The sequence below is a fragment of the Parasteatoda tepidariorum genome, chromosome 6 (genome assembly GCF_982258835.1).
Source record: "Parasteatoda tepidariorum strain Cologne lab strain chromosome 6, Ptep-v5.0, whole genome shotgun sequence".
Lineage (NCBI taxonomy): Eukaryota > Metazoa > Arthropoda > Arachnida > Araneae > Theridiidae > Parasteatoda > Parasteatoda tepidariorum.
In genome coordinates this window covers 16,290,707-16,299,853 of record NC_141760.1, presented here as the reverse complement: position 1 = coordinate 16,299,853, position 9,147 = coordinate 16,290,707, and the positions used below count along the sequence as shown (strand labels likewise).

The 9,147-nt window shown below is 29.4% G+C and overlaps 1 long non-coding RNA gene across 1 annotated transcript; it reads left to right on the top strand.

The window, feature by feature from the left end:
- The first annotated feature begins 549 nt into the window (after positions 1-549).
- Positions 550-4,368, top strand: LOC147807626 (uncharacterized). Its single transcript, XR_015434535.1, has 3 exons — positions 550-633; positions 1,551-1,695; positions 4,026-4,368. It is a non-coding gene; the product is annotated as an uncharacterized LOC147807626 (long non-coding RNA).
- Positions 4,369-9,147: the final 4,779 nt, after the last annotated feature.

Genomic DNA, 9,147 nt, shown 5'->3' with positions numbered 1-9,147 from the left:
AAAACATTGAAGTTATTACAAAGGAAAGAAACATATTTCCGATGTATCTAATTTCTTAAGCACATAAAATTGCAAATATTAGATAACTTCCTCTCATTTTTCAAACTGAATATTTGTTGTTGAATAAAGCATAAAAAATTGTTGTTTTAGGATAATGTTTTAGAATAACAAACTGGTTCATGCAAACATGAATAAATAATTACTAATAATTTATGGTGTTTCAGCTCATATTTTATTAAAAATTATTTTAAACTTAAGTGTAAATTAAATTCTCCAGTTAAATTCATTTCATTTATTAATCTAAGATTATTTATTTTACGATACTAGAAGTCGTTCTTTACATGTTTACATCATTGCGATACATTGATTTATTTACATCTAGAAACTGTTAAAAGGTAGAATAGCTCTTTTTGAGGTAGCCAATCAACTATGAGTTAGAATCTTTTAGGGAAAGGCTAAACTAGATCTTAGCCTGAGGCGGGGTGTGATTTTCAGCGCCATCTAGTTTTCAAGTTTGAGGCTAGAATCCACTTTAGGACCGCCTTAAGCAAAAGCTATTGTTAGAGGAAGCCATTTTCTGTATTTGTCTGCGCGGGATTTCATATTTTATCATCATGAAAGTTTTAATTACAGGTAATTCTTATTAATTAAAAATTTATAATATTAGTGTACGTTTCATAGCAGTATATAAAAAAATTACATGAAATTTTTAAAAAGATTAATGAATTTTATTAAATATCTGTGAATACCACGCGTTAGATTTTAAAGTAAATAGTTTGTAAAATGTATGTATTTTAAGAAAATCGTTATAAAAATTCATTTATCAAAGTTTTTCTCTGCTTCCTTAGAAATCCTTTGTTTGATCTGCCGAAAATGTGTGAAGCAGTTTAGTAATGAAATTTCACTTAGTTAAATTACTTGATTTATGTTTATTTTCGTGACATAATACAGAGGTATCTTTTTTTTCTATGAAATATATTGCTAATTAAAATTTATTTTATGTAGAAAGATTAATATTGAATTTTCTTAAAAATAGTGAAGAGGGTTTTGATCATGTCTAAAATAATTTGTTTCAATTTTATTGTAAACTAATCTAAAAAAAAAAATTCTGAGAGAAATGGAACAAATTTAGATAATATTTATCATTTTCATTCACAGTTACTGCATTCATTATATATTATTCTTTTAGGTTGTCTTAACTATTAAATAAATTATGAGCATGCATACTTTCAAAAAAAAATTTTAATTCTATAGGTGTATCACATTTATGTGCAAAACAATTTGTACTCAATAATTTGTTTTATTTAAAATACATAATACAAATACTATAATAAATTAGAAGATAATTCAGATTAGCAAGTTATCTTAAATTTAAGTTATCTTTATTGGATATTAATATGAAATTGAATTTATTCAATTATTTAACTTCTCAAACTATATCTATAATTGTATTTTTTTCATTACCCTAAGATTTTTGACAGTTTACGTGGACAATGTAAAGCAAACTTTTCATATTTCTTCTTTCTCTTCATAAAATACTTTTTTACTAGGTGATTCCCTGGAGAAGTATTTGGCTAATTACTTAAATGCTGAATGAAAATGGGATATCGATGTTTGCACACCCTGGAATCGGTGTGGACAAATTAAGTGTGCAGTTGTGAAGGGACGATTGTGTTTTTGTCTTAATTCATGTTGGTAAGTTGAAATGTAATTTATTTACATATTTAATGATTATGTATCTAAACCAGTTGTTGGCATTGTTAGTATCTTGTGTAACTATTCTAATTCAGATACTTATTTATTTTTTTATTAATATTACTTATGGTTGTGCTATAAAATAATAATTTATTTTGCTTTTCTTAAAAATAAAGGAACTAATGATGTGCAATTGGGTACAATGCCCAACTTTAAAAAACTGGCTTGTGTGGTTAATAAAATTTGTGGGGTTATTGGGGAGATTTTGTTTGGTTATCTGTGGGAGAATAATTCTGGGTAGCCAGCCGCCAGGAACTAATAAAAAGAGAAGGGAACTCAGAAGGTATAACTCGTAACCACCCCCGGACAACTATCTACATGTGTTTTTTTTTGTTATTAAATTTGCAAGTTTAAAATCTGTTTAGCACCTTGGCGATTGTAGTTGGCACGGCAGATCACAATACAGAAATATTTCTGAGTTGTTTTTCTCGGACGAAGAGTTTAGAAATTTCTCTTGCTGAAAGATCAGCGTATGCATCAACATTTTGTTAATCTTGAAAACGTCACTATAAAGCGATTCAATGAAGTAATTAAAACTCTGTGAATTTTACTTGGGCTAATGTTCTGTGAATCAGCTTTATCTGTGGATGGATGTATTGGTTAAGACCACATACATTTAAACTGCCAGGGCCATATTCAACTGGCAAACATCTTTGAAGAATGCATAGCAAAGTTGCTAAAAAAAGAAGTGTATTTATACACAACTTTATATACTAATAATATAAAAATATTGTAATCTTGTCTTGACATTTAGCCAGATAACCAGAACTCATCCCATACAAATAAGAAAGAGTAGTCACACTCAGATATCTGTTTAGAAGAGATTTGGGTCCGTTAACGAACTATTCACTAAATATCTTTTCATAAAAACGAACATTTCACAAAATAATTTATCCTTTACTCAGACCCTTCACAAATTCGTTTATCTTCATTATTGCTTTGTTAATCGAATAAACCCTTCCGGGGGCGGGGAGAACGACAGATGTAATCTAAATAAATTTTGTCTTCGGCAGACACTTCTTCCTTTATTCGTCCGAAATGAATATTCTGCGTTCAGCAGTATAAGCAAAATACCAAATATTTGTGTGTTGCATCTCTAATTTAGTTGCAGCAATTGCTGTTTATTTTTTAAATTTTAATTTTTTTAATTATAATTTTACAGTGTTGGGCATAATCTTGTAAGTCTTTACAATTTAAAAACTCCTTGAAAAAGTTTTTTTTTTTTTTTTTTTGCTATAACAGACCCTATTTGCACAAATTCACAAAAGCAGGACCCTGGTTGAAAGAATGTGACTTAACGTTTATTTTATATTCACAAATTACAAGTAATTTTTTCCCAATTTTACAAATACGGACCTTTTACAGAATGTCTGGACAGATCCCTGACAGTACTTGAACAGATTTACTACTATGATGCTGTAAAGAAAAATATTCAGTAGAGAGTGTTTTTTTCTAATATTCTTATCTGTGCTACTTTACACAATGCAGAAAATTTTTTAGATGCAATAGAATATTTTATGACTAGTTCTCTCTCAATGATTCTGGTTCTACCCTTAAAGGACAGAGGGAAGATTGTTTAGAGCATTGTACCTGAATTATAAATACTCTGCCACTTTAAATGCCTTTGGTAAAATATACTAAATTAATAATGCTAATGAATAATGCCAATTGCTATTTCTAAATAGCAATGGGTATATGTTCAACACTAAAAGAGATTATAAAAAATTTTAGATTGCACGGAGATTGATCTTATTCTATTCTTTGTTAGCTTAAATGAGATCTAGACTCAACAGAAGCTAATATGAGTGTCTCAGTTAGTATCTTTCTCTTTTATTACTATAATGTTTTGATTATTCGGAGAATTGTATATTTTTATCAGTGGCATTATACCTTAAATTTGTGAGTTTTTTTCCCCAACTGTATTGTTATAGTACGGATTGTTTACTGTTAGTACAGCACTGTTTATAAATTATTACAGTATTAATAAAATAATTAAAGTCAGAATGAATTAAATGATCTTTTAATGTTTATCAGTATTTGTCTTTAATCACACCGTGGTTAAGGAAAAGACAGTGCCCTACCAGTTAGTATATTCCTCTTTTATTAATAATATATATTCTTTTACTTTGATTATTTCAAAAATATTTATTACTTTTGTTTTTATCAGTGGCATTTATTGCATTCTAAATAAAAACTAATTTAATGTTTGATCTAGATACTAATAAGTTTAGAAAATTAATTTATGATTTTATTTTTTATTCTTGTAAAAGGTTTAGAAAATAATATTCATTAAGGAACTGGTGATGTCGACAGAATTTAGATGATTAGATACTAAAAAACTGGGAACAGTGCAATCAAACCTGAACAATGGACAAACACATCAACATGTACTGGCTCATCATTAAAAGTCAGCGTGGGGATAACACAACATGCACATTCCATGATCCATCATGGACTCGTGCCTTTAAGAAGCCTACGTGGCTGTCTCTAGGGTAAACGGTGACTCAACAGTGCACACACCAACTGAACAATTGGCTGTGGGGTCATTTATGTTGTGTAAAGAAAATATAATAAAATCTGTGCTGTGACTAACTATTAAATGCTGTGATGTAATGTCCTGTGATTGTCTTGTTCTTAAAGCCATTAGTCTTTATATGTAAACCCTGATTGATGCTGCAATAGAAATATTAAATAATATTAATCAGACACTTTCCCTCTCTTTCAGATGTAAGTAACCTGACTACATTGGGGATCTGCAAAAAGAAAAAATCGAGCAACAAAGCTAATGTTGCAATAATTTACACTCCTTTTTTATGTCTTGATTTTAAAGTGACAGATGTGTCAAATCCCCGAGTATGAGTTTGAGTGATGCTTCCACCCAAAAGAGTTGTGAGACCACTCTGAAAGTGTCGCAAGTATGCCATATGCGTGGAAAAAGATGGATATGCCAGATTTAATAATATTAAAAAAAAATTCTGTTAATCTGTGCTTATAACTTAAAACTTATACTTCTGTGCTAAATGTTCTTTCACTCTGTAATTCAAATTGATTCAAACTAATGTATGCAATCCTTTATTAGATTCACAATTTGAAGAGTTGTGCTTTTATCTATATACTTAACCATTGGTTGAAATCTTAACAAGGTATCTTGATTGCAATATTAATTTGAAGCAACTTGTTCTCTTCTAGCTTTTGCCTGGATTCTGCTGATGATTCATGTTTGTCCCGGGGAATGGTCTCACAGCATTGTCTGCTTAAAGCTTTTCTGTGAGATATATTTACCAGGACTTGATTTTCTACAATGGTTTATGCAGAGTCTCATTTAGTTTGAAGAATATCTCTGTACCGTAACAAGATAACATTTCAGTCATTGATTTTGCTATATGTATTAAATATAATTGTATATTTTTTAAATTCATAAAAATAATTAAGCTCTTTATTTTCCGGCACGGTTGTCAGTTATTAATATAACTGAAGTCTTTGATTGGATTCTGATCCACTGTAGAATTTTAAAGTAACATGATTTCTATTTTTTTATCTAGAAAAATGCTTTTATTTTACAGCTGACTAAGCAGACAATAGCATAGCTGCCAACTGTTCAGAATTTTTCGGATTTGTTCCTAATTTTTAAATCCAATCTGATATTTTTATAAAAATTCTGAATTTTCATAAAATTTTTGATTTTAAACCAATCCTTTTTTCTGATCGCCACAAGCATGCATCCTGTGATTATTGTGCTAAAGTAATTTTTAGTAACTTTTTATTGGAAAATATTATTCCAATAGCTGTCTGTTGCTGATTATTTCACTAAATTATTATTTTTGGAAATTTTTTTTTGTAGTATTTAAACACTTGCATCAGAAATATTTGTTTATGATGTAGATTATTATTTACGAGTGTTTTATTATTTGGAGATAAATAATTATATATTAATAGGTAATGTTTGTTTTTAATATATTATACCGGTATTCCTAATTATAAAACATTAATATTATAAGTTTCCCACAAAAGATAGTGTTTATAGTTTTGTTTTACTACTTTACATATTTAAATATATGTCTATTAATGTTATGATTTAATAATTAAATTTTTATCTTACTCTCGTAATTAGTGCGTTTAATTTTGTCGCATATAGTGTTCCTCATTTTTGATTCCTAAGGTTGGCAGCTATGCAATAGTTATAAAGAAAGACTTAGCTGCTCTTTTTCTCAGGATGATGCCACTGATAGTGGTCATAGACCTTATATGATTGCATCTGCAAGCACCTTCATAGAGTCAAGCTAGCTACCATACTCTGTCTATTGTGTAAGAACAAAAACAAATATACGTGCTTCAAATTCTCAGATCCAACTTGAATAAATTTTTTTCTTCCTTTTTTATACTTTTTACATATGCTGTACTCTTACCACTAAAAATAAATATATTCAAAAGAAAATTTATCTCATTTATTTATTCTTTCTTGAAGATGTATATCAAGAGAAAGATACTATTTTATAGTACATATGTATCCAAGGTGCTACTACTATAACACTGCAACTATTTCAGTTTAAATGAATCTCAAGTTAGAATTTAATGCTACTATATTTAATTAAAATTTTGAAAATGCGTTCAATTGTACGTTTAGAAGTTATTTGACTAAAATATTGATAAGTATTGTACAAGGGCTAGCTCTTGACCTGAGAAAAAACAAGAGTTTCGGGAAACGAAAAGCGTTAGTTAACTTATTTTTAACGAACTGTAATTCAACTTTTTTTTATTTTCAACTAGCTGAATATCCACTCTTCGAACAGGATTAATAAAATCAAAAAAACAATAACTCGGTACTGAACAACCCAATGAAATCGTGGACAAAACTGAACGGTATATACTGACAAAATTAATAAGCAAAAACATAACAAAACCTGTTTTTTGTTGTTCAGCCCATTAAAATTGAGATTAACTGTATTCAACATTACTAGGCATAATATCGAAATTAACCATTAACTTGGAATTTTTGTAAATAAGTAATTTTTTTAATTTATATAATAGGAATTACCCATATTAATTAAGCATCATTGGCGACAATAATAGTATGGCGCTTGTTTACGATTAATCTATACGAATAAGTACCTGAACTCCATAAATGTTGCTTTTTGTAACATAATGGCTTGCTTTTTAGTATTTCAATATGCATCTATTACATTACTTAAATGAACTGAGCGTCAGCATTAACACTTTGACTCAGAATTTTCATTAAATATTTTTTTTTTCATTATTTCTTTGTATTTATTCATGTCAGGATAGGTGAGAAATAAATTTAGAAGTTTAATAATATTTGGTGAGATGAAATATAACGTGAAACACCATGTCTTTTCCTGCATAAAAAGTCAAATATTTCAAACGCCGTTCACTTCCAAACAATTTAACTAATATGCAGTTATTTAAATCTTAGCGAAACAGTTATTTATAATTGAAACTTCTTTAATTTACAAAATCATTAATACATTTTTGAATATGAATCAAAAAAAGATTTTTCCAAACTAATTATTTTGAATTTTATATTTCAGTAATCTAACAAATATTTTTTATCAGCTGTTTGACTTTTTATTTTTAAAGAGAGAATACCAAAAAAATATATATATTCTTACTAGGAATTAAAAGGCCAGAGAAAAAGAAAAGAGGGACAGCGGTTAATAAAACTGAAGTAATTTTCTACGTTTTTCCTAAGCAAATTGTACCACTTTCCCATTAATTTTGCCTTTCATTGCAAAAGAATTTTTTTTAAATTTTAATTACCGCTGTTTTTAAATTATTTACTTATACCGAAACACATTTTGACAGACGTGACAAATTAAATACGTGATTTCAGATAACTTTAGAGATAATTTGGTGACATAGTGCTACCACGTAAATTTTTTTTTCATTGTTGTTGTTTACGTCGCACTAAAGCTGCTCAATGGGCTATTGGTAACGGTCTGGTAAACATTCCTGACAATCATCTGAAGACATGCCATCACAATTTTGAACTCTGCCGAGGTGAGGCTCCCTTCGCTTCGATACACCGACGACATGCGCGTGAAGTCAAGTACTTACGTATAACATTTTAACGAGAACCAATACCTCACACCCTCGGTCCCTTCACAGATTCATCCAAGTAGTTTTTCACCCGCACGCTGACAGCGGCCAGTTATGCTCGACTTCGGTGATCTGCTGAGAACGTGTCAACAATCAGTCAATTGCGGAACTGTTGTTGATTGAAATTATGACGTAGCGAGAAAAAAAAAACTAAATAAAGTACAAGCAATAACTCTTTTTTATTGTTATTAAATAGAGCTATAAAGTATCAATGATGTTATCTTTAAGATTTTTGAGGAAACAACGGCTAAGGCTTAACCAGTCAACCCCGCTTAAAGGAATATCAGTTCCAGCCAAATCTATGCAATTGAGCGGGTTATTCGATTAAAAGGATAGTGCAATATTCTATCCTAAATTTCTGCGAAATTTTATTTTTAATGGTATTTAATGCAAATTATAGTGTTTTGATTAAATAAACTTAGTTTTATGATCAATAAACAATTTTGATTACTAGTATCTGTGTTAGTATCATAAAATATAAATGTCATTTAAAGTTATATAAAAATAAATCAATATTAGTGAATAGTATAATATATAGGTACTAAAATATTATTTGATCCCTTCCGAAAAAATCTATAATTGAAGACTATTTTTATACCCGTTTAATTCGTCAATTTATCAAAATTAGATTTTCCCTTTCAGTTTCTATTAAGACTTTCATGAATAATTGCGTATTCCTCTCAAACGCATAGTCAGATAATTTATTTTAAATTTTTTTTTTCTAACCTCGTCTTGAGAATTTCCAAATTAATGAGCTATTTTAGTTTGGAATTTTTTTTAATATATCGTTTCTCAGATTCATTGCCCCCCCCCCTTCGATTAATTCAAATCCATCCTTTTCTCGCTGAACTTGCAATCATTCTCAGAGTTATTCTCGGGATTAAGCAATAATTATTCTTACTTAAGAGAAAGACACACTGTATACTGATTTGTTACGTTTTTGAAATTTTCTCTTATGAAAGCTAATAGCGCACCAGGAGGGGACTACAAAACAAATCACTCTGTACCTTTTTAAAATTCTAAATGGTGTGTAAGTAAGTACAATTTGTCTAAAGTAAGAACTCCCCTATTCGTCTGGACCTGTGGGGGTGACTATGGTAACAAGGTATAACTATTTCAAATAGGGGTGTGGGTCACTATTTAGGATATATTTTGTCTCGGGTGGGGGAGAGAAAGGGAATCATTTTTCTTCATATTGCCCTTGTGGTACACGTATCCCCAGGGGTACGGGAACAGTTTAGCGAGGGTACGCGTCCTTATGCGAAATATCTTGCAATA